This window comes from Pongo abelii, chromosome 13 (genome assembly GCF_028885655.2).
Source record: "Pongo abelii isolate AG06213 chromosome 13, NHGRI_mPonAbe1-v2.0_pri, whole genome shotgun sequence".
Lineage (NCBI taxonomy): Eukaryota > Metazoa > Chordata > Mammalia > Primates > Hominidae > Pongo > Pongo abelii.
The window spans coordinates 79,181,413-79,206,547 of NC_071998.2; the positions used below are offsets into that span (position 1 = coordinate 79,181,413).

At 45.6% G+C, this 25,135-nt stretch overlaps 2 long non-coding RNA genes across 6 annotated transcripts; one reads left to right on the forward strand and one right to left on the reverse strand.

Moving 5' to 3' along the window:
• Positions 1-18: 18 nt before the first annotated feature.
• Positions 19-16,331, reverse strand: LOC129048080 (uncharacterized). 5 transcript variants are annotated; one of them, XR_010136440.1, is made up of 5 exons: positions 15,819-16,331; positions 13,512-13,584; positions 11,637-11,849; positions 8,139-9,145; positions 4,585-8,076 (listed from the first exon to the last, which is right to left on the reverse strand). It is a non-coding gene; the product is annotated as an uncharacterized LOC129048080 (long non-coding RNA). The 5 variants fall into 5 exon arrangements; XR_008510111.2 differs by lacking the exons at positions 4,585-8,076; positions 8,139-9,145 and adding an exon at positions 19-4,578 and having other exon boundaries at positions 15,819-16,234; XR_008510115.2 differs by lacking the exons at positions 4,585-8,076; positions 8,139-9,145 and adding an exon at positions 11,090-11,568 and having other exon boundaries at positions 11,704-11,849; positions 15,819-16,234.
• Positions 15,158-24,267, forward strand: LOC129048081 (uncharacterized). The gene is made up of 5 exons (XR_008510116.2): positions 15,158-15,307; positions 17,792-18,012; positions 19,985-20,055; positions 21,827-22,104; positions 23,981-24,267. It is a non-coding gene; the product is annotated as an uncharacterized LOC129048081 (long non-coding RNA).
• The last annotated feature ends 868 nt before the right edge of the window (positions 24,268-25,135 follow it).

The following is a 25,135-nucleotide window of genomic DNA, read 5'->3' on the forward strand; positions in this document are numbered from 1 at the left end:
ATGTGGGTTCTTCTGCTGTTTATTTCTAGTTTCATTACATTTTTATCAGAAAAGGTATTTTGTATGATTCAAATGTTTTTAAACTATTAAGACCTATTTTGTGGCCTACGATACCCTGTCCTGGAAAATGTTCCATGTGCACTTGAGAAAAATGTGTGTATCTTCTTGGTGAGTTGATGCTTTTATCATTATACAATGTTCATGTACCTTATACCAGTTTTTGACTTAAAGACTATTTTGTCTAATGTTGCTATAGTCACCCCAATCTCTCTTTTGTCTTTTTCTGTTTTGTTTGAGATGGAGTCTCGCTCTGTCACCAGGCTGGAGTGCAGTGGCGTGATCTTGGCTCACTGCAACCTCTGACTCCCTGGTTCAAGCGATTCTCCTGCCTCAGCCTCCCGAGTAGCTGGGATTACAGGCACACACCACCACGCCCAGCTAATTTTTGTATTTTTAGTAAAGATGGGGTTTCACCATGTTGGCCAGGATGGTCTCGATCTCCCAACCTCATGATCCACCCACCTCGGCCTCCCAAAGTGCTGGGATTACAGGCGTGAGCCACTGCGCTTGGCCTTAATCTCTTTTTATTACTATTTGCATAGGGTGCTGTTTTAGGGGGGGAAAACCATCAAACCATGTTTTTCTTCTGCTTTCAAACCACCAAGACAATCATCAACACAGAAGATGTCTGTAACCAAACTGTATGGGATTCTCCCCACCAGCAAGCAGTAGACACTAGCTGGGTATCCTCCAATTAAATTCTGTCACTATCTACCTGAGCTTATAATGTCAGACCCCACAGGTTGAAGGCTCAGTTTCCAAGACTGCCCCCGCCAACCACTAGTTACAACTCTGGGCCTCCAGAACTTCTGATTGACAGGCTTCAAGTTGGGGTTCCCTCTTTGGGATGGATTAATTTGCTGGAGTGGCTTACAGAGCTCAGGGAAGCACTTAATGTTTGCCAGTTTATTCTAAAGCAGCCATCCCTAACCTTTTCGGCACCAGGGACTGGTTTCATGGAAGAAAGGTGAGGGAAGATTAGATCCTACCTTGGAGCAGGTGAAGGGAAGACAAGAGTAGTCAGAAAGATTCTGTTTCCTGAGACCTACACCTAAGGCCTAACACACTCAACATTATGATCAGAGGTACCTTTTTATATTATTTTACTTTCAACCTATTTGTGTCTTTATCTTTTTTTTTTTTGAAATGGAGTCTTGTTCTGTCACCCAGGCTAGAGTGCAATGGCGCAATCTCGGCTCACTGCAACCTCTGCCTCCCAGGTTCGAGTGATTCTACTGCCTCAGCCTCCTGAGTAGATGTAGCTGGGACTACAGGTGTACACCACCATGGCCAGCTAACTTTTGTATTTTTAGTAGAGTTGGGGTTTCACCATGTTGGTCAGGCTGGTCTTAAACTCCTGACCTTAAGTGATCTGCCTGCCTTGGCCTCCCAAAGTGCTGGGTTAACAAGTGTGAGCCACTGTACCTGGCCCTATTTGTGTCTTTTTTTTTTGGAGTTGGAGCCTTGCTCTGTTGTCCAGGCTGGAGTGCAGTGGCATGATTTTGGCTCCTTGCAACCTCTGCCTCCTGCAAGCAATTCTTGTGCCTCAGCCTCCCAAGTAGCTGGGATTACAGACGCATGCCACCATGCCCAGTTAATTTTTATATTTTTAGTAGAGACAGGGTTTCACCATGTTGACCAGGCTGGTCTCGAACTCCTGACCTCAAGTGATCTGCTCTTCTCTGCCTGCCAAAGTGCTGGAATTACAGGTGTGAGCCACCATGGGCAGCCTCCTATTTGTGTCTTTAGATCTAAAGTGAGTCTGTGTAGACATCCTCTAGTTGAATCATATTTTAAAAAAATCAATTCTGCCAATTTATGTCTTTTAATTGCAGAGTTTAATACATTTACACTTAAAGTAATTACTGATAGGGAAGAACTGACTATTGCCGTTTTTTTCTTTTAAGTCCTATTGCTTTTTTTGTCCTTCATTTCCTCCATTATTGCCTTTTTGTTTAGTTGATTTTTGTAGTGAAATATTTTGATTTCCTTCCCATTTCCTTTTGTGTACATTCTATTGATATTTGTGGTTACTATGGGGATTACATATAGCATCCTACATGTGTAACAGTGTATTTTAAATTGGTACCGGCTAATTCCGATCACAATTTAAAAACTCTACTCCTTTACGACAGCACCCACCATTTTTATATTATTGATGTTACAGTTACATCTTTATATATTGTGTACCCATTACTATATAATTATTTGTATGCTTTTGTCTTTTTAATTGTGTAGAGGAATAAAAAGTGAAGTTATAAGCCAAAAACTGATTCTTATATTTATCCATAGATTTGCCTTTATGGAAAATCTGTATTTTTACATGGCTTCTAGTTACTGTCTAGCATCCTTTATTCCTTTTGAAGTATTCCATTTAGCATTTCTTGTAGGGCAGGTCTTTCAGCTTTTATCTGAAATATCTTAATTTCTCCCTCACTTTTGAAGGACAGTTTTGTTAGATATAGAATTTTTGGTTGTTTTTTTTCCTCAGCATTTTAATTATATCATCCCACTAACTTCTGGACTGTACAACTTCTGCTGAGAAATATGCTGATAATTTCTTTGAGGAAGTATCTTGTGCTGCTTTAACAGAATGCCTGAGACTGGGCAATTTATACTGAGCAGAAATTTACTGGCTAACAGTTGTTGAGACCAAGAAATCCAGTATCGAGGTGCTGGCATATTGTGAGGGTCTTCTTCCGTGTCACCTTATTACTGTGTGATCCTATGGTGACAAGCATCACATGGCAGAAGAGCAACAGGGGTAAGAGAGAGAGACAAAGGGAACCTGAACTTGCCATTTTCTAATGGCATGCATCCCACCAATGAGGGCAGAGCCATCATGGCCTAGTCATCTCAAAGGTTTCACATCTTAATAGTGTTACATACAGTGTCAACTGAATTTCAACATGAGTTTTAGAGGGGACAGGCATTCAAACTGTAGCACCATGTACGTGATAAGTTGCTTTTCCCTTATTGCTTTCAAGAGTCTCTTTTTGTCTTTCAACAATTTATGTATTTTATTGTGTATTTCTTCAGATTTTATTAAGTTTCTTGGATTTACGTGTCTATGTCTTTCGTCAAATTTGGGAAGTTTTGGGTCGTTATTTCTTGAAATAATCTGCCTATCTCCTTCCCCTTTCTCTATGTCTTATCCTACTATGACCCCCACCCCATAATGCATGTATTGGTCTACCTGATGGCACCCCATAAATTCCTTATGCTCTGTTCACTTTTCTTTATTCTTTTTTCTTTTTGCTCCTCAGATTCAGTAGGGCCTGTCTTCAGGTTCACTGATTCCTTCTTCTGCCTGTTTGAATCTGTTGATGAATTCTAATACATTTTTCAATTCAGATGTGAGATTTTTCAGCTCCAGAATTTGTTTGGTTATTTTTATATAAATTCTCTTTGTTGATATTTTCATTTTGTTCACATGTCATTTTCCTGGTTTGGGCGGGGGGGTTCTTTGTGTTTTTCTTTTGCTCTTTAGGCATATTTAAGACAGTAGTTTTAAAGTCTTTGCTAGTAAGCCTGATGCCTTTTATCTTCAGGAACAACTTTTAGAGGGTTAGTTTGTGCCTGTGAGTGGACCATGTTTTCTTGTTTCTTGTGACCTTTTGTTGAAAACTGGCAGTTGAAAAAACAGCCACCTCTGTCTTTATAGACTGGCTCTGTATAGGGGAAGACCTTCATGTATCAGTTCATCATGAGCACTTAAAGTCTTCTCAGGTCTTTTCTGGGCATATGTCTTCCCTGTGTGCATGCCTTTCTCCAGTCCACCTTATACACAGCTGCTTTTCATGACTTCATTTCTGTGAGTGTCACCCCTGCCTCTTCCCAGGGTCTTAGCACTTCTACTGTATTTCTCAATCACTAACCTCTTGTCCCAGGCATCTGCAGGTCTGTAATCCCCCTGAAGCTTTCATAAGTTATATTTCACAGCTTTGTCCAGTCTGAGGTGTGCTTCATTTGGCCATCTGAGCTCTCAGTTAGGTGACACAGAGATTAATCAGGCAATCCCTGGACAGATTAGAATGTTGCAAATTTGGCCTGCCCTGCTCTCTCTGCTCAGTTGCCCCATAGGGTAACTGGGGACTGGGTTGCTGCTTCCCCCAAACCATACTGTACAGTTCCAGGGAGGGAGTAGGGCAAGTGCAAATTAAAATGCCATGAAATTTTTTTACTGTTTTGAATCTAACTTTTCTTGATTGGGTTTTTGCTTGGTTGCTGTAATCTTTACTGATTTCAAGGGCTCCTATAAGGCTATTTTAGCCAGTATTTAGATGTTTATTCTACATTTATATGGGGGATTTCTGGAAGCTTCCTAGTCTTCCATCTTGCTGACATTACTCCTCTAACCCTCCTATTTTAAGATCAGTGCATTAGCAGCCTTAATTTCATCTGAAATTGTAGTTCCTTTCTGCCATGTAACCTAACATTTTGACAGGTTCTGGGAGTTAGGACACAGACATTTTTTTCAGACATGAGTAAATTTAATGTAGTATCTTGAATGGGATCCTGGAACAGAAAAAGAACATTAGGGAAAAGCTAATGAAATTTTAATAAGATACAGAGTTTAGCTAATAGTAAACTATAATAATATCAATGTTGGTTCATTAGCTATGACTAATGTACATTGGTAATTTAAGATGTAAACAATGGCAGACATAGGATGTAGAGTATATTGGAACAATCTGTACTGTCTTTGCAACTTTTCTGTAAATCTAAAGCTTTTCTAAAATTAAAAATTTATTTAAAAGAAAAGAGTAACTATAATATATAATAAAACTCTGTAGTACTTTTGGACTGAGGTAGAGTACTCAAAGAAGGACAAGCTTGAAAGGGGGACCCCTCCCTAAGTCTGAGGTTCAGACCTCATTGGAGAAGGTATAGTTGCAACCCACTGGGAGGTAGAGACATTTGCTGATTTTCCCAGGTGAGTTGGCCCTCAGTTACTAGTTGGGCAGACAGGAAGCAACTTTGGGGTGCAGAAACCAGGCATGCAGGTTTTCAGAGGGAGGAAGGTGCCAATGGCAACCCTCTGCAGTGCAGGTGGAGTGCAGGTGAGCAAAGGAAGTGAATGCATTAGTGGGACTGGAGGAATAGAGAGTGCTGTGTCTATGTCCAGAGGGCAAGAGACAGGCCAGGCTCTGAGGTCACTGGGTGACTCCCCTCTGGGCACATGGCTGGGCAGAGCACCCACCTCATATCACTTCTCAACTTTATGGCCCCAGAAGCAGCAGGACAGCCCGTTTCTCCTTGCACTGTTCTCCAAGCACCCTCTACTGAGAAAACTATAAACCAAAAGTACCTGAGCCTAGTCTCAATTAATTTGGGAGTTTCTTTTGCCAAAGCTAAGGACATGCCTGTGACAAGCCTCAGGAGGCCCTGATGACATGTGCCCATGGTAGTCAGCCTACAAATTGGTTTATAAACTGTTTTTTAGGGAGAAATAAGACATCAAACAATATATGTAAGATATACATTGGTTCAGTCTGGAAAGGCAGGACAACTGGAAGCAGAGGCTTCCCGGTCATAGCAGATTCAAAGATTTTCTAATTAGCAATTGGTTATTATCTAAAGAGCTGGAATCAACAGAAAAGAATGTCTGGGTTACAGTAAGGGGTTGTGGAAAAACCAAGGTTTTTGTCTTCTTTCCTAGTGTCCCAAGATTCCTTCTTTTATTGCTTACTGTTTGTCTAGAGAACTTCCTTTAACCATTCTTTTGAAGGAATCTATTGGCAATATCTCTTAGTTTTCTGTTGTCTTTGAACGTTCTAATTTTCTCTTCATTCCTGAAGGATATATTTTGCTGGGTATAGGATTCTGGGTTGATGTTTCTTTCCATTCAGTACTTGAAAACTGTCCAACCATTTCCTTAGGGCCTTATGGCTTCTGATGAAGAATCTGCTAATTTTTGTATTTTTAGTAGAGACGGGGTTTCACCATGTTGGCCAGGCTGGTCTTGAACTCCTGACCTCAGATGATCCACCTGCCTCTGCCTCTCAGAGTGCTGGGAGAGCCACCATGTCTGGCTCTCTTGCTGCTTTTAAAATATTTTTGTTGTCTCTAGTCTTTATACTTTTACTATGATATGTGCTTTTCATAAGTTTGACTATAATGTGTCTTAATGTGGATTTCTTTCCATTTATCCTATTTAAGATTTGCTCACCTTCTTGAATCTATAGTTTTGTCCTTTGCCATATTTGGGAAGCGTTCAGACACTCTTTCTTTGTGTACTTTCCGTACCCACCCTCTCCCTTCTTCTGTTCCAGGACTGTTGACACAAACTTTAGAACTTTTCTTATTGTCCTACAGGACCTGAAGCTCTGTTCATTGTGTGTGTGTGTGTGTGTGTGTGTGTGTGTGTGTGTGTGTGTGTGTATTTTCTGACTATAATTTAGGTTGAGTAATTTTATTGTTCTACATCTCTGAAGCTCTGTTCATTTGTTTGGTCTATTTTCTGACTATTATTTAGATTGGGTAGTTTTATTGTTCTATATTCAAGTGGCAAACAGTCTTCCAGGTGCAGTATCATCTGATTATTCCCTCTGCACCCCCATTCTGTGGTTTAGTGTTTCATTTTGTTACTGTATGTTTTAGCCCTAACATTTATTTTTGTTTCTTCTATAAATCTGCCATTTATTTGCAGCAACTTTCTGGGGGTTTTTTGGTTTTTTTTGGTTTTTTTTTTCATTTGCTTAAATCTGTCCACAATTGCATAAATGGAAACACATTTATGATGATGGCTGACTTAAAATCTTTGTCAGATAATTCTAACATCACTGTCATCTCAATTTCAACATCTACTGATTTTGTGTTTTAATTTGCTTTGAAGTATTCTGCTTTCTTCATATGAGTGATTTTTCTATTGCAATCTGGTCATTTGGGGTATTATGAGATTCTGTGTATGATTTGAATCTTCTGTTTTGGCTGGTTTTAGCTGGCATCCCTCCAGCAGGTGAAGGAGAAGACACTTTGGTACTGTTTGGTGAGGGTATAATCCATCTTTCCACTTGAGCTCCATCAATACACACAGGGGGGCCTTTATTACAGCATAGGTGAGGATAGCAATTCTGTCTCCCTAGTGGGGTGCCCATTGATACCCCAATGCCTGGGAGAGGTAGACATTCCTCCTTACTGGCCACATGTGACCTCCACAGACAATACAGGACGTCGGGGTGGCCTGGTCATCTCTGGGCACAGCAAAATTCTTTATTCTCCACTAGTCTTCCACGGATACTACACAATGCTGGATGGGAGGGAATGTCATCCTCCTGCTGCTGGGGAGGGTAGTGGAAGTCCAGCCATGGTCTCCCCTGACAGCACTCCTGGGTGAGGAAGGCGATATTACCTATATCTGGTGGAGACGAATGTCCCTGCTCTCAGCTTAGCCTTCTCTGACACCACAACAGTGGGAGGCTGGGGTGCCTCACAGCAGCCTAGTGAGGGTGAAGGGTGGACCCCTCATCTGACCTTGCATGGGAAGGATCGAGGCGGTTCCTGGTCTTGGTCAGCTGCTTTTTCCTCATCCTTTGGTGCAAGAGAGCAAGCTCCGGCTGAGGAGTTGTTTTCTGTCCTGTTCTCACTTCCAGGTTGCTGGCTTCTCCAGTTCCCCTTCTGGGATGCGTGAGGCAAAAAGAAAGCACAGGGAATGCACCTCCATGTTGCTCCCCAGGTCCCAAAGTCTGCAGGTCACCTGACTTCTTCTCGCTGCTTTCCTTCTGTCTGTAATATAGTAAGTGCAGGCTTCTGCTTGTACTCAGTGGCATGAACAGGGAAAAGTAGATGACTTCATCTCTCTGTAAGCAGGAGTCCCAGAGTCCTTCTTAAAGAAGATGTTCAGAATTTGTCCCTGGACTTTTGCCTGAGGAAGCATATTAGAGGCAGCTCTGGACTTTCTGAGGCAGGATGAGCCTCTTCCACAGAGGGTGTCTCAGTCACACCAGCTTGGAATGGTGCGGCCTGTGAGCACATTGCTTAGCTCACCTGATGCCGTCAAATTCACCAGGCGACCTACCTGATGCTGGCGAATTCACCAGGCGACTCACCCAATGCTGGCAAATTCACCAGGCGACTCACCCGATGCCGTCGAATTCACCAGGCGACCTACCTGATGCTGGCGAATTCACCAGGCGACTCACCCAATGCTGGCAAATTCACCAGGCAACCCATCTGATGCCAGGAAATTGACCAGATGACCCACTCATGCCAGCAAATTCACCAGGTGACTCACCCGATGCCAGAAAATTCACCAGACAACCCACCTGATGCCAGGAAATTCAGCAGGAGAGCCAGGCCAGGACTTAACCTCTTCCCTGTCAAATTGTTCCCAGAACAAGTTCCTCTTTTTTTTCCCCAAAGTGAAGTTTATGTATGAAGTTCAAGCAAACCTTTAAGAACTTACTCACTAAAAAGCAAGAGAATTTTTGTGGAGAAAAATCTTATATTCCACTTTCATTTCATGACAAAAATCTCTTGAAAGGCAGTAATTCAAGACTGTCTCTCATGAATTTGATAAATTCCACAGTCAGAGATGAGACGTTTTCCAGGTCATTGACGACAGTCTTTGAGCATAATCTGATAGCAAATGCAAGGAAACACAGTGGCTGGTGGGTCTTCTTTTTACACCAAAGCAGCAAAGCCAGATGGGTTGCCAGACAAGGAAGCGTGGGCTCTGCGTCTTGAATACTAATATTCTTTTATAGTCAGAGTCATTCTCAGAAAAGAAACTTTCCGTGATTATAAAGCTGTGGACTGCCTTTGAAGTTTAAAAAAGAAGGAAGAGAAGGACAGCAAGCTTATGAGCTTATGGATTCCATGATGGTGGAAGGGAACTTGGTGGGAAGCAGGTGCTGGCTGCACGAAGAGATACCAGGAGAGTCACCTGGTTGCATGACCTGCTTGCACAAGCACATGAAATGTCAGTGATTCTAGAAAAGACTGCATCACTTAAGAGAGGAATACTTCCGTTACCCAGCTCCTGTGCAAGCCACAAGTCCAGAGCTTCCTCCTAAGACCCCGGGTTTTGCAATGGTTTCCTTCTTTTAGGTGGCTGCTTTGACTTGGCTTGAGATGCTCAGCCCTGCAGGATGTTTCCAGACAATAATTTTGCCAGGAGCTTAATCTGAATTTTCTGTAAGTTATAGGGTTTTCAAAAAGAGCAATATTCCTGGAACAGGACCATATTCCCCGATGTATTTATGCAGATTCATGGAAGAAAATTGCTGCTTGATGTGTCAATAGTCAACAACCTTAACCAAAGCACTGTGCCCTTTTGACCACCGTTACACCAGGGATACGAGTAAATTCAACAGACTCTTTCACTTGTGTTTTCCTCTCTTTGTTCACTTCAATTATATTACAAGAAATGTCAAAGAAAAACATCAATAACAGCAAAAATAGTTTTTTAAAATTCCTATCACTGATCATAAAGATTATAGAGGCTATGATATGACAACAATAATTGTTATTTTACCCAGTTCTGTACTGTACCATCCCATGCATGGAGAAGACACCATACATCAATGAGATTATTTGACATTGCATTTTGTAAAAATTACAGGTAAGTGTATATACCCCCAGGAGACCTCAGGAAAAAAACCTCCTATTTTCCTGTTTTCAATGATATTTATACACCAAGAAAAACATCCTTTGAAATGGAACTCAAGTAAACTGGAGCCTTGAGAAAGTGACATTTATTTTCTCTCAAAAGCAAAAGTTGTAAACAGAGAGAGGCTGTGTTACAGAAGCTGGAAAATCTAGTATTTTGTACTGAAAATGATTTGACTGAAGCCTTAGGACAAATATAAAGGATATTCAGTAGGAAATTTGAAAGACATTTCACATGTTAATTATAATCATCAAAAGGCATAAAGTTTAGAACTTCCTAACTTGCCAGAAAGCCTCCAGGTTATAGAGTATTTTTGATCCAACTTTCCATCCTAACAGGAAAATAAGACTCTAAACTGCAGTCGCTCTGAGAGGAAAGAACCCTGAGGGTGTCCTACGCCAATTCTTTCTTCCTTTGCTTTTCTCGTAATGTGATCACAGTGAAATGAAGTAGTAATAGGAACCATTTGACTCATAACCTCACCAGATATTTATGGGAGCACAATCTTATTTATCTGTAGTTGTGATGTTTATTTGCTAGATGTTTATTTACAATGTGGGGGGGAAATGTTTTTAGACTCAAAAATATATTCATTATTAGAATTTTCTATACAAGACTTTTTTGTTGCACACACATGTATGTGTGAATTACAACTTTTCCTTATTTTTATTTGCATAAAGGGTTGCAACATTATCTTCTGCTACTTATGGGAACTACGTTCTCTCAATGACTTTGGGAATATTACTGTTAATAATAAACACTAAAATGTGCGTACGTGTGTGTAAGTTTTATTTCATGAATTTAGAGAGAACTGAGAACTTAATAATTTTCGATTTACTAGTGTTGGTGAGAACATCAAACTCTGTAAAACATTTAAAGAGTTTTATTCTCAGCCAACGATGAATGACCATGGCCCAGGGTATAGTCTCAAGAGGTCCTGGGAATGTGTACCCAAGGTGGTTAGGTTACAACTTGGTTTTATACATTTTAGGCAGACGGAAGTTACAGACAAAGACATCAATCACTACATGCAAGGTATACTTTGATTTGGCCCAGAAAAGAGGGATATCTAGAAGAGGGAGGGACTTCGAGGTCCTAGGTGGATTCATAGATTTTCTGACTAGCAGTTGGTTGAAAGAAGTAAGCTTTGTATAAAGACTTAAGATAGTCAGTAGAAAGAAATGCTTGAGTTAAAATAAGGGAGGTTGTGGAAGCCAAGATTCTCGTTATGTAGATGATGCCTCTAAGTGGCAGGCTTCAGAGAGAATGGATGGGGAATGTCTCAGACACTAAAAGGTATCAGACTCTTAGTTCCATCTCTCCTGGACCTGGAGAAGACCTAGAAAGGGAAAGGGATTCTTTACATATGCAAATTTCCCACAAGAGATGGCTTTGCAGGGCCATTTCAAATGCCAAAGAAATAGATTTGGGGGTAAAATATTTTGATTTCCTTTGGAGCCTGCTATCTGTCACATGATGCTATAGTCAGGTTGAAATTTGGTATTTTATTGTAACAGAGACTCTGTCAGTCTTATGCTGTCTACTTTAAAGTTAATCCTGGTCAGCTGTGCCTACGCACCAGAGGAAGTGGATATTAACGAGGACTGTCCACCTCCCTTCCCGTCATGGCCAGGAATTTGGTTTTTCAGATTTCCCTTGGCCCAGAGGAGGTCTGTTCAGTTGACTGGGAGGCTTAGGATTGCATTTTTGGTTTACACTAGAAGTGAGAGTGAACAAAAACTCAATTTTCTATGCATTTTGAAGCCTATGTAATAAATAATGTGTCCGGTCCTTATCCCCAGTTCTGGGAGGGAGTTTCTAAACCCTTTGGGTCTCCTGTTGGACGTAGACACTGAAACTCTCCTCACAGGTTAAAGAGAATTGCATTCTGGGTTCTAGACAGAAATAATTAAGCATTAATTATGCTGCACCTTGGCCCACTCCCTTGTAGCTGTTTACTAACCAAAAGTCCCATGGCACTGGGTCCTGGCCTTTTCCATCCCACTGTTTCTGTAGACAGGGCTCCTGACCTTAGAATCCTAAGGCTTTTGTTTCAGAATTGATTTGCAGCTCCGTTGTTCCTGTAGATAGGATTTCTGACCTTAGATGAATTGCTGAAGATGTTTTCCAGATCCTGAGTTCCGGCAGAACTGCTGATGCCAGGCAATTTGAAGACCTCCACAGAGAAAACAAATCAGCAGGACACTGCAGTTCACTCACCACCTTCCACGACTTCACCCTGCACTCTTTGACCCATCAGCCATCTCCAACCTTGGCCCAGTATTTTATTATTCTTCTTTTTTTGGACAGGGTTTTAGTCTTGTCACCCAGGCCAGAATGCAGTGATGCAATCTCAGCTCACTGCAACTTTCATCCCCTGGGCTCAAGCGATTCTCCTGCTTCAGCTTCTCAAGTAGCTGGGACTACAGGTTTGCACCACCACATCAGGCTACTTTTTCATATTTGTTGTAGAGACCAGGTTTTGCCATGTTGCCCAGCCTGGTCTCAAACTCCTAGGCTCAAGCGATCCGCCCTCCTCAACCTTGCAAAATACTGGGATTACAGGTGGGAGCCACTGGGCCCAGCCAAACTTTAGCCCAGTACTTGTCCAACCCTTAAAATCCCTAGCCCCAAACTCCTTAGGGAGGTGGATTTGAGGTTTCCTCTTGTCTCCTCCTCTGGCTGCCTTATGATTCAGCCTCTTTCTCCACTACAACCTGGAGTCTCTGTGTATTGACTTGCTGCACATTGGGCAAGAAACCTACTGCAGTTTCAACACCTTTGTTATTTATGGTTGGACCCTGGGACAACTGAGTGGCTCAGATGGTCTTGGGATGGGGACTAGCAATGGTGGAAAGGCCAGCATGTGATGATAGGGTTGGAGCTTCAAGCCAAGGTATCTCACCCTGGCTTTCAAAAAAGAGAGAGGAGCTGATGATTGAGTTCAATTAGTCATGGCTGGATTGAGCTCAGTTAATGATTAATTAATGATTCAGCTAATCACACTTGTGTAATGGAGCCCCAAGACAAACTCTGAACATTGAGGCTCAGGGGAGCTTCCTGGTTGTTGAACTCATCAATGGGCTGGGAGGGGCCACATCCTGATTCCATAGGGAGAGGACACAAAAGCCCCATGCCTGGGACCTTCTCAGTCCTCACCCCATGCACCTTTTCATCCAGCTGGTCCTGGCTTGTATTCTTTCATGTTAAGCTGTAACCATAAGCACAGTACTTACCTGAGTTCTGTGAGTAATTCCAGGGAATTATCACACCTTAGAAGGTCATGGGAAGCCTCCAGTTTTAGCCAGTTGGTTAGAAGTGTGGATGGCCTGAGGACCCCTGAACTTGCAGCTGGCATGCCCTTGACCTGCAGGGATCTGCATTAACTCTGGCAGCCAGTGCCAGGACTGTCCTGCAGAATTGCACTAACAGGCGTTTGCTATTTTTGTCTCCAATGACACAGCCATGTGGGTTCTAATGGTGACTAAAATGTTGGGTCCAGATGTTATCTCCAGGAGCTCGTGCCTAAACAGTAAATGTTATAGGCACCACCATGCCATGCCCTGTGTACATCATTCATTCAGACTCAGTAATTAATGATGTGGGATCCTCCAGAGTCCTTTGAGCCCCTGGGAGGGACAGGTGCCTGTGTTTAAAAGACATATGAGATAGATAGAAGGAGGGGGTGTGACTGCTCCTTCAAATATATTTTTTTCTTTTTTTTTCTCTTCACAAAACCCACACAAGCACCTCACTTACACTCTACCAGTGACCCCAAGTTTTTAGTTGCACAAAGAAAACAGTAGTTCTTCTGTGCTCTAATAATGCTTAGCCATACCTTTTACTGAATAGATTCCAGAAACTGGCCTGAGGAAATCCAAACTTCGAACCAAGGTTGCGTAGTGCCCCACCTGGGGAAGAAATGCAGCATGATTGATTCACAGCCTTGTTGCTGCCAGACAGATGGCCAAGCGGCCCGTGACTCGAGAAAACCACAATGACCAGATATGCTGACCCACATGCCCTACCCCTCAGGGACACTGCCCAGCCCAGCTGCATACCCTACTCCTGATGTAGGGTATGCCTAATTAAAAAAAAATCCCCACTGGCTCTTTTTGGGGAACCAGCTGGAGTATTCTCGCACCTCCACTGTCTCCCTTGCATTCAAGCACAAGTCTCCAAATAAAAGCCTTGTCTGGGAAAGCTGCTTGGCCCTGCGTTAGTTTCCACACCATGGAACCCAAGACCCTGTGGTCTGGAACACATGGAGAATGAGGCAGCAGACAGAGGTGAGATGTAGGGTTCTGTCAGCATGCTTCAAGACCTTGTCGGCACGATGTCACATGAATTCCTTCATGAGAAGACAGCAAGATAAATTGTGGGGGTGGAATAGGAGGAGAGAAAGGTCAGGGAGTGGGGTGAGGGCAGACATGGAAATGATGACGTTGGTAGAGAATGAGACCAGCAGGTGGAAAGGATGATTGGGGTTGGGGAGGAGCAGAGGAATGTGAGGGTGGTCAGGGCACAGGAGGACTGATGAGTTCTGGAGTCCCTGGCCTCAGGGGACTTCCTGTCATGTCCACAAACCAAGAACGTGGGAAAACCATGTCCTTGTCTTGCCCCGTGGGCTTTGGGAGCACTCATTTGAGGATTTCCCATGAGGTAAGCTCCATGACACGTCAGCTCCATGACACGTCAGCTCCATGAAGGAAGAACTAGTATTTGTCACGTGCATCCATCTGAAGAGACCACCAAACAGGCTTTGTGTGAGCAGTAAAACTTTTTAATCACCTGGGTGCAGGCGGGCTGAGTCCGAAAAAGGAGTCAGCAAAGGGAGAGAGGGGTGGGGCAGGAACAAATCATAATGGTAGAATGTCATCTTTTGTGGTTCAGTTGCTCCAGGCCATCTGGATGTATTCGTGCAGGTCACAGGGGTTATGATGGCTTAGCTTGGGCTCAGAGGCCTGACAGTATCATATTCTTTTTATGAGTGAGGAAACCCAACCTAGGAATGTGAAATAACTCTCTCCAGGCCCCCCATTTGTTAGGTGGGGAGGGATTTGGTCCACATGGTGTGACTCCACAACCCACTGTCTTCTCCACCAAAGAAGCAAGAATGCGTCATTGCAAAGTCTTGAGCAGATGACTGTGGAAAGCAATTCTTAGACCTGTGAGGCTACTGAGCCCTTGCAATGGGGCAAGTTGAAACTGCAATTTGCTATAAGTTTGAAATGCACCCTGGATTCCCAAGACTTAGTATAAAAAAAAGTAAACTGTTTTATTACTAATTTTTATATTGATGATATATTGGAATAATGATATTTTTGATCTATTGAGTTAAATAAAATGTTATTGAAATTAATATCACCTGCTGCTTATTGCGTTTTTAAAATGTGGCTGTTGGAAAATATTTTTAAAAATTATGTATGTGGCTTGCATTATGACATCACAAATAAAATTGAATTGTATTTCTATTGCTTAAGTTCTACTGACCAGTAAAGTGCTGCTTTGAAGAATCAGACTAGGAGATGGTTTGGGAGAAGAACCAGACAAGGCCTGGAGAGGAGGACCAGGCACCCAGACAGCACAAGGCACCCCTCTGGGGTCTCTTAGACTGAGTTACCCAAGCACAAGGTATGCGTAATTGAAAAATATTGTCATTGGTCCCAGTCAGCGCTTCCTCTGTTCCCTGCTGGGCCCATTGGAGTGTGCCCCTCCTGTTGACAGCGCTGTGGATTAGCTCTGCAGGGTGCAGTGGGAGGAGGGGCTGGCTCATTACTGGTTTTGTGATGCTAAAGAGATTCCAGCACTGACTGCACCTGTTGGGAGGGGGTGGGGTGGGCGGAAACACTTCTCATCAGCTCATTGAGCAAGGAGGCAGTGCTTCCAATAGAGCAAGCTAATTTACCCTTTAACTTAAAGGGTTCTTGCTTTTCTGTAAGTAGAAATGAGTGTTCACTTTTGAGCAGATGTTGGCAGGGAGCCCACAGCCTTCATTATATCCCAGCTGGCATTGTATCATCACCAATGTCCACAACGTAATTGGGGATATTTTGATTTGCTCTTTGCTGGAGACTGGGATCAGCTCCAAAATGTGGTACACGTAGGTGTCATGTCCCTACAGGCTGGGCTTGGCCATGCTTACCCATTTATGTTGAGCCTCAATCATCTGTGACTCCAAAGTTGCAGACCACCCTGGTGCTCAGGGGTTCTTGTGGGTAGGCGGGCCAACAGCTATTGCCTGGCTGTCAGCAACGCCCTTAGCCTCCTGCAGTGCTCCCGGCGCTGTCCTCCACTGCTGGGACTGAAATTGGAAGAAGGTTGAGAGTCTGTGACTTGGGAGTCGACAGCATCTCCCAGGTGCCGTGGACTCGCATTTGGCGTTTACTTTCTGCTTTTCAGTGCAGTTGTTCTCATGTCTCTCTCACCAGTGATGTTCCTTCAGGACACAGAGGGTCCTGGCTCTCCCTGTGTCCCTGAGCATCTCCCACACCTGCCAGGATGGCACCCTGCAGGGATGAGGTCATAAACAGAGTCCAGCTGGATCCAGGGCCCTTGGTTCTGCTGTCCTGGTTTTCTTACCTAATAACCGACAGCCTCATCTGTGTGCTCCGCCCACTACAACTGTGCGTCCTGCCACCGCATGTGAGCCACACTCCCCAAGCTATTACCTGTAAGATCAGATGATCAAATGTGTGTAAAGCACATCACAGTGATTCCAAGGTGGGGCCTCCCCAGTGTGAGAAAGTGCTGGCATACACCCGCTTAGTTGATGCCTACAGTGGTGTGTGAAGTCCACACATCAAGACTAGGTCTGTTCTTTCCACTTCATCTCCAGCATCTACAGGAGTCTTTTGCTGAATGAAGGAGACACTGATAAAGGCCAGAGGTATCCAGAGGGAAAGAATTTGTACACAAACCTCTTGCCCTAGAGAGGAGAGTCCCTCACTATCCACACGGCTGCTCGGACAACCCCGTCCTCCAGGGTCCTCCCTGCCCCCAGTTCAAGTGAGGCACCTACCTTCATGTAGGTTGAACTAAACCTCTAGGATTCAAGACAACACCCATTGAATTTATATTTTGTTTTCTCCAGACACACTATAAAGGGTAGATCTTGTGCCTGGTTGTTGATAAAATAAAGTAACATGCTGACTGATAAAATAATATGCAGGCTCCTCCCTGCTCTCTCTTCCCTAATAAACGGATGTGTAGGATGAATCTCACAATCCTAACATTATGCACCAGAAGAAGGCGGTGAAGAGCACCTGGAGGGAGCTGAGAGGCTTGAGTGGACTTGTTCTGAGTCTTTACAGCTCTAGTAAATGACTTGGGCATGGACCCTGCAGCAGCACAATTGTTATGGCCCAGCAGGTACTTCCTGCCTGCTGCACAGGAAAAGTCAATCAACCAAGAAGGTGGCATTGCAGGAGAGACAGTGTAATTGATGCCAGGCCAGCCCACGTGGGAGAACTGGCATTATCACCCAAATCAGTCTCCCTGTAGGCTCACAGGTTTGGGTTCTATGAACAATTTTGTGGGCAGGGGGCTAGGGAAGGAGTGCTGCTGATTGATTAGAGATGAAACAATGGGGTGAGAAAAACAGTCTTCATGTGCTGAGTCCACCCTTGGGTGGGACCACAGGATCAGCTGAGTCATGAGTCTAGGTAGAGTCAAGTCTGAAAAACAACTCTGGAAAAAAAACAGTCTTAGGTTCTAAAAGGGAGAAGTTATGTAATGGAGCAGTGGGGAGAGTCATGAATCTTGTGGCTTCTGTCCACATGGCCCCTGAGCAGTAAGGGATTATAGACACTACGCCCAGCTTATCAGAATTCACACCCTTATCATCATCCCAACCTTGTGGCCTTTCATCAGTTTTACAAAAGCAATTTAGTGTTGAGAAGGGCTGTTATCATCTTTGCTTTAAGGTGAAACTAAACTAAATTCCTACCAAAGTTAGCTTGACCTACACCGAGGAAGGACCAAAGACAGCTTGTAGGTCAGAAGCAAGATGGACTCAACTCTTGTCGCCTTTCTCTTGCTGTCATCATTTTGCAAATGTTGTTTCACAATCCCTCCTTGGTTGTAATAAACTACGTCTTCTTTGGTTTTCTTCTCCAGAATTCTCCCTGGCCCTCCTGCTCACCCAGAAGAGGCTCTTTGTTGGTGAGGCTGCCATGCATTGGGAAAGGGTCAGACTTGGCACCCAGGACACAGGGAGGGCTGCCACACTGTGATCTTCTGCCCCAGCCAAGGGATGACCCAGCCTCAGGAGGAAAAGGCAGCCTTCTGGGGGTGCATCCTGGAAGCCCATCCTGCCCTGGAACACGAGTCCCTTCCAGGTGTGACAGCCCAGGTGTGCTCTGCCTGTCTCCTGCCTTCTCCTTCTTCCCCAGGAGACCCCAGGAATCAGAGTGAGGATGTATCCCCATGAGGGCAGGGGCTGGCTGTGCTTTAAGGGTTCATGGCGTCAGCCAGAAAGTGCAGGAAGAAAGAGGAGAGAAGCAATTGAGGGACGGGTTGTTATTTAGAGGACTGTGTATGTGTGTGCACGTGCATGTGTGTGCATGTGTGTCTGTGTGTGTGTGTGCATGTGTGTCTGTGTGGACTGTGTGTGTGTGTGGACTGTGTGTATGTGTGTGTGGACTGTGTGTGCACATGCATGTGTGCATGTGTGTGTGCGTGTGTGGACTGTGTGTGCATTTGTGTGCCTGCGTGTGTGGACTGTGTGTGCACATGTGTGCATGTGTGGACTCTGTGTGTGTGTGTGTGCACGTGTGTGGACTGTGTGCATGTGTGCATGTGTGGACTGTGTGTGGACTGTGTGTGTGTGTGCATGTGTGTGTGCGTATGTGGACTGTGTGTGTGCGTGTGTGGACTGTGTGTGTGTGTGCGTGTGTGTGGACTGTGTGCGTTTGTGGACTGTGTGTGTGCGTGTGTGTATGTGTGTGGACTGTGTGCTTGTGTGCGGACTGTGTGTGTGTGCACGTGTGTGTGGACTGTACGTGTGTGCATGTGTGTATCTGTGCATGTGTGGACTGTGTGTGTGCATGTGTCTGTGCATGTGTGTGTGCGTGTGTGGACTGTGTGTGTGCATGTGTGTGTCTGTGCATGTGTGGACTGTGTGTGCGTGTGTGGACTCTGTGTGCACATGTGTGTGTCTGTGCATGTGTGGACTGTGTGTGCGTGTGTGTGAGCACATGTGTGTGGACTGTGTGTGTGCATGTGTGCGTGTGTGGACTGTGTGTGTGCGTCTGTGCGTGTGTGCGTCTGTGCGTGTGTGGACTGTGTGTGTATGTATGTGGACTGTGCGTGTGTGTGTGGACTGTGTGTGTGCATGTGTGTGTGCATGTGTGTGTCTGTGCGTGTGTAGATTGTGCATGTGTGGACTGTGTGTGTGTGCGTGTGTGAACTGTGTGTGTGCGCATGTGTGTGTCTGCGTGTGTGGACTGTGTGCATGTGTGTGTGGACTGTGTGTGTGTGCATGTGTGTCTGTGCGTGTGTGGACTGTGTGTGCATGTGTGTGGACTGTGTGTGTGGACTGTGTGTGTGCATGTGTGTGTCTGTGCGTGTGTGGACTGTGTGTGCATGTGTGTGGACTGTGTGGACTGTGTGTGTGCATGTGTGTGTCTGTGCATGTGTGGACTGTGTGCGTCTGTGGACTGTGTGTGTGCACGTGCACGTGTGTGTGGACTGTGTGTGTGCATATGTGTGTGTGTGGACTGTGTGTGTGCATGTGTGGACTGTGTGTGCGTGTGTGGACTGTGTGCGTGTGTGTGTGGACTGTGTGTGTGCACGCATGTGTGCATGTGTGTGTGCGTGTGTGCGTGTGTGGACTCTGTGTGTGTGTGCGCATGTGTGAACTGTGTGTGTGTGCGTGTGTGTGTGTGTCAGGGGCTTTTGGGACAGCTGCCCACATTGTTCAGGACCATGGGAAGATTAATGTGGGAACTGGGGGACACTTTTGCTATGTGGTACATAATGGGACTTCACAGGCCCCGAGGAAAGCTGTCAATGAATATTTATTTTACACTGTAAGGCGTTTGGAGTCAAATTCATTTCTCTTGGATGTGTAACCAGGCTGGGACGGGACTTAAAGCAAACAGGGAAAGAATACAGTTTTATCTGCGTTTCATGATGATTTGAGACGAATCTATGACTGATCTTGGTGTTTAATAGCAAACTATTGAATAAGTAAAAAACATTATGAAGAACCTATGGCCCTTTGCATCATTTTATGAGATTCCTAATTAATTTAAGATACACTGAACGTTTCAAGTGTGTGTCTTCTGTTTGCATTTACGCAACATGGAGGTGGGGGACGCAGCTCCTTGGCCGCCGTTCACCACTAGAGTCTGCACCTGCCAGGCACACAGCAGACCCAGGTATGCTTGTTAAAGAATAGAGAATTTGCTTTATTTTCCTGGGCACATGTTATAAATTCTCCCTGTTTCCCTTATTTAACAGTGGTTTCTACAGAATTTTTTCTCATGGAGAAAGTTCTCATCTATAAGCTGAACTTCCAGAATGCCAGAGTGAGATGCTGAAGGATGGGAAGTCCAAAGGACAGTCCTACTCCCTCCACCCTCCTCCCTTCCTCCTTTCCTCCTCCCTCTCTCCGTCCTTTCCTCCTCTCTCTCCCTCCTTTCCTTCTCCCTCCCCCTACTCTGCTTGCTTCCTTCCTTCCTAACCTTCCTTCCTCCCTTCCTCCTTTCTTCTACCTTTCTCTCCCTCTCTGTCTCCCTCATGAGATGCCAAGAGAAGGAGATGGTGCCCTTTCCTTTCCTGTTGGGTACTGTTAGGCAAGGCTGCCAAAGGCTAATAGCCCCCTCTGAGCTGGAATAAACCATGACCAAGAAGCAGGTGAACCCACCTGCCTCCTCCAAGCAAGTTCCCTGGCATGCTCTGGACCCTGGCAGGCTCCCTTGGGCACCTTGAGGGTCCTCAACCACAAGGAGAGGGGCATATCCACCCATCATGGGGGCTGAGGGTTGCAGTAAAGGCCTTTCCTAGAATCTTGTTTCTTGGTGTGGCTCCAAGAACATCAGGGGTCCCCAGCACGTGGCCTCGGGCCGGGCTCCTAGAGAGTTGTCTGCAGATGGTGGCTTTCCCCCTTCCGATCCTCTGACCTCTTTCCCATGGTTATAATAAAGGTGGTCTCAGGGATCAGTGGTCAAATGAAGTTCAGCTGCTCCCACACAAGTGCTCTGACACTGTGAAGAAGAGAAAGGGAAGTGTGTGCTCTTGTTGCCATGGTGACAGCTGGAGAGAGAGAGAGAGAGAGACAGAGGGGTGAGAGAGAGAGACTAAGAGAGAGAGAAAATCAGAGGGAGAGGATCTTGTTGCCCCTTTCTGCTGTCCTGTGGAACCTGGTGGTGCCAGGTGGAACCTGGTGGTTCCTGGGCGTGATTAAGATGTGTGGCCCCTTCCCAACCACACAATGTCCCTTCCCCATCTCGTGAGACATCTGTCTCCCCCAGAAGACATGGACACTCAGGGGGCCATGCCAGCATCTTCCTGCAGAAGTGAGAACGTGGGATCCCCAGGTGCTGGGAAGGACTCAGCAGGGCCCTGGCAAGTCTCCCCAGGACTGAGGGCTTCCAGTGCTCCCCAGGACTGAGGGCTTTCAGTGCTCCCCAGGACTGAGGGCTTTCAGTGCTCCCCAGGACTGAGGGCTTCCAGTCCTCCCGAGCAGTGAGGGCTTCCAGTGCTCCCCACGAGTGAGGGTTTCCAGTGCTCCCCAGGAATGAAGGCATCCAGTGCTCCCCAGGAGGGCTTCGATGCTCCCCAGGAGTGAGGGCTTCCATGCTCCCCAGGAGTGAGGGCTTCCAGTGCTTCCCAGGAGTGAGGGCTTCCAGTGTTCCCCAGGAGTGAAGGCATTCAGTGTTCCCCAGGAGGGCTTCTAGTGCTCCCCAGGAGTGAGGGCTTCCAGGGCTCCCCAGGACTAAGGGCTTCCAGTGCTCCCCAGGAGTGAGGGAATCTACTGCTCCCCAGGAGTGTGGGCATCTAGTGCTCCCCAGGAAGGGTTTGACAATTCAGTCCCTCACAGCCCTGTTTCACTCATTTAAAGAAAGGCTCATATTTTATTGTCTTTCTTGACTCATTGTCATTTCTTAACACCCTGCTAATAGCTTCCCTTTCAACTTCTGCTTTCAGGGAATCCACCAAGATGCAGGAGACGGGAGACATTTCCAGAACTACTGTGTTCCAGCCAACACTGATAAGGAGAAGACTGGGCTCTGTTCATCTTGTAGTAGCCCCAGAGCCTAGTGGAGGCAGAGAGAAAAGTGCAGGCACTCAAATGAGCCACTGGAGCCCTTGGTTGCCCCGTACCCCACATTACTCTCCATGGGCAGGTGCTGCACCTGCAGCCTGACAAAGACTCGGAGCCGAGAGGCTCAGAACCCTCAGGGACAAGAGTCAGCAACCACCAGGTGAGCCACCAGCCCAGGAAGAGTGCCAGCTGGGGGCAGGGGATGCAGCCTGGAGGGTGGAGGAGGCAGGCGTGTAGCAGCCGGCTGCCTAGGGTGGGCTGCGGCATGGGGGCTGCACTTCATCTGAACAGCCCTCCCTGGCGCTGTGCCTGGCAAGGGTCCCAGGGAAGCTGTGTCTGGACAGAGGATTTAACGTGAGGAGCAAGTGGACTGGAACAGTACAAGGCAAGGACTCAGTGGATGCTGCAGGTGCCGGCCCCGTTCCTGGCTGGTGCACTCACACTACTGTGGCTGTGAGCATTCCCCAGAGTGAAGCCGCTCTATCCCTTACCCCCACCACTCCCCACATGCTATCTTACCTCACCCCCGCTACCCTACCTTACCCCCACCCCCGATACCCTATCTTACCCCACCCCTGATACCCTATCTTACCCCACCCCTGACACCCTATCTTACCCCACCCCTGCCACCCTATCTTACCCCACCCCCAACACCCTATCTTACCCTACCGCTGACACCCTATCTTTCTTCCCCATCTCTTGAGAGTGATCCTCACAATACATCAACTGATGCTTCCAGGGCTCCAGACTGAGGCCAGTTGCTTTGCAGAATCTGCAAACTCTAGGCTTTCAGGGGATGTGTTAGACTGCATCTTAAGGATTTGATGTTCTCACATTTCAATGCCTATACAAAGCTCTCCTGATGCCAAGAAAGGTGAACAGCTGAGCTATTAGCCTCCCAGCAGGATGAGTTCCACCGGCACTCCCAACTTGCTCCTTCACACAGACGCGCTGCTGGGTCTAAAATTAGGAGCACGAGGGCTGATTATGGACCCTTGACACCATTAGCATTGATATGCAAAATTTATTTCCATCCAATCTGCAGAGCAATCCAAATTGCCCTGTGAAAGCAGGGCCTGAAGTCTTTGGATGTTGGCCATGCTGAGCTGAAGTCCCCCAGGGCACAGTCCTCGAGCAGCTCTGCTATTTGCATAAATATTGGCATATGTCCACCCTCCTCCTGTTAGCCGCAATTAACCACGCAGCACACTCAGATCAGCATCTCTGGAGCTGCAGCCTGATTTACAAAGAAAGCTCGAATTAGATCCCTTGAACATCTCCTGTAATTAGACCAAGGAGAGGTGTGGTGGGGATTCCAGCAGCGGCCTCTTCTGAAAAGTCCACACGGTTTCCCAGTAGATTTGCTGCTGAGAAATCCGCTGGTGCCATTTCAGTCTGTCAAGCTTAACCCTGAACATACCCTTATACATTTCACGTGCTCACAAGTCGATAAAACATAGATGGACCCTTGAGTTTGGGAATGTTATATGTAAATGCTTGTTCCCTGGTGCCACAGTGAGATAGCACTCAAATATAAATTGAATTGTCTCAGCAAGGCAATCTTTACTTTCTGCGGAAAGGGTGCTAATCACAGATGGAATAATGGTGAGAGCACACCTGAAAAAGGAGGGAAGCAATTTTTATTCCTTGCACACTTTGTCTCTGCTACTGTGTCCTGTCTCCATTGGCTGGAGCCGGACCACACAATTTAAACTAAAACCCGATTGGCTAACAGTTTAAAACTTTTCTAAATAGGTAAAAGTAAGGGAAAGACAAAGGAAAACAGGAAGTTGCTTATGCCAAATAAGGAAGGGGCGTAGGCCATGAGCTGGAGCATGCCTGTGAGCATGTCCAGCACAAATATCTTGGTTAAGGTACAAGGACATGGAACGTACTACGTGCCTGTCAGCACGTTTAACAGGTACATAAGATAGGGCCCAACAAAGAGTTACTAGCATAAAGTAAGGAAGCTTAAAGGAAGTTAGTCTTTAAAAGAAACTATTATTTCTAACATTTATGGTTTATTCTTTATCAAGGAGGGAAACTTTGAAGAGGAACTTTTTACTTTCTACAGGGAAGTTGGCCAGCTGTGAGGCCCCTGTGAGCTGTGGATATTTGCTTCTTTCTTCACGGTTGGGACCGACTCCTGCCTTCTGCTGGGTTCTGCTGAGAATGCATGAGAGAAGTTTCCTCCATTCCCTGTTGGGCTCATGAATGTGGACTCTGGGACTGAAAGGTCGTGACCTGTATTAGTCTTTTCTCACATTGCTGTAAAGAAATAACTGAGGCTGTGTCATTGATAAAGAAAAGAGGTTTCACTGGCTCATGGTTCCACAGGCTGCATGGTTCCTCCGTGAGTGGCTAGGGAGGCCTCCGGGAGCTTTCACTTATGGTGGAAGAGGAAGGGGAAGCAGGCACATAGACATGGGGAGAGCAGGAGGAAGAGAGGGGAAGGAGGGACAACACACATTTAAACAACCAGATCTCATGAGAACTCACTCACCAGAACAGCATGAGGGGAATGGTACTAAACCATTAGAAACTGCCCCCAGGATCCAGTCATCTTCAGGTCCCACCTCCAGCACTGGGAATTAAAATTGAAGATGAGATTCGGGTGGGGACACAGATTCAAACCCTATCATGATGAATCCCTGTATACCAAGCACCTCATTGGCTAGGATGGGGCCTCTGTTGCTATGCACAACACTCAAGTGAGAGAAAACCCTAACATTGTCTTAAATAATATGGACACTTATTGACCTAACAGGAGGCCTAGAGGTATTGGGTCTCAAGCTTGGTTTTGTGGCTCTTCTTTACTCCAATGTTCTTGTCATGTTGTTCCTCATTCTGAAACATTTTACTTCCTGATCCTAAAAGAGCTGCCACTGCTCCTGATATCACATAATCACAGCAACATCCAGAGCTGGGAGAGAACGGAGAAGCGGCACAGGCCCACCTTGTAGCGTCTTGTAGCAATTCTCTAATATACCAGGGAGGCGAATCTTCCTGAAGAGCAGCTAGTACCTAAAGAACACCTTGTGTATTATTTATACAAAAGTGAACTCAAAATGGATCAAAGATCAAAATGCAAAATGTAAAACTGTAACACTTTTAGAAGAAAATGTCAGAAAAAACCTTGACTTATTGCTAGACAAATAATTATTAGATATGATACCAAGACACAGTCCATA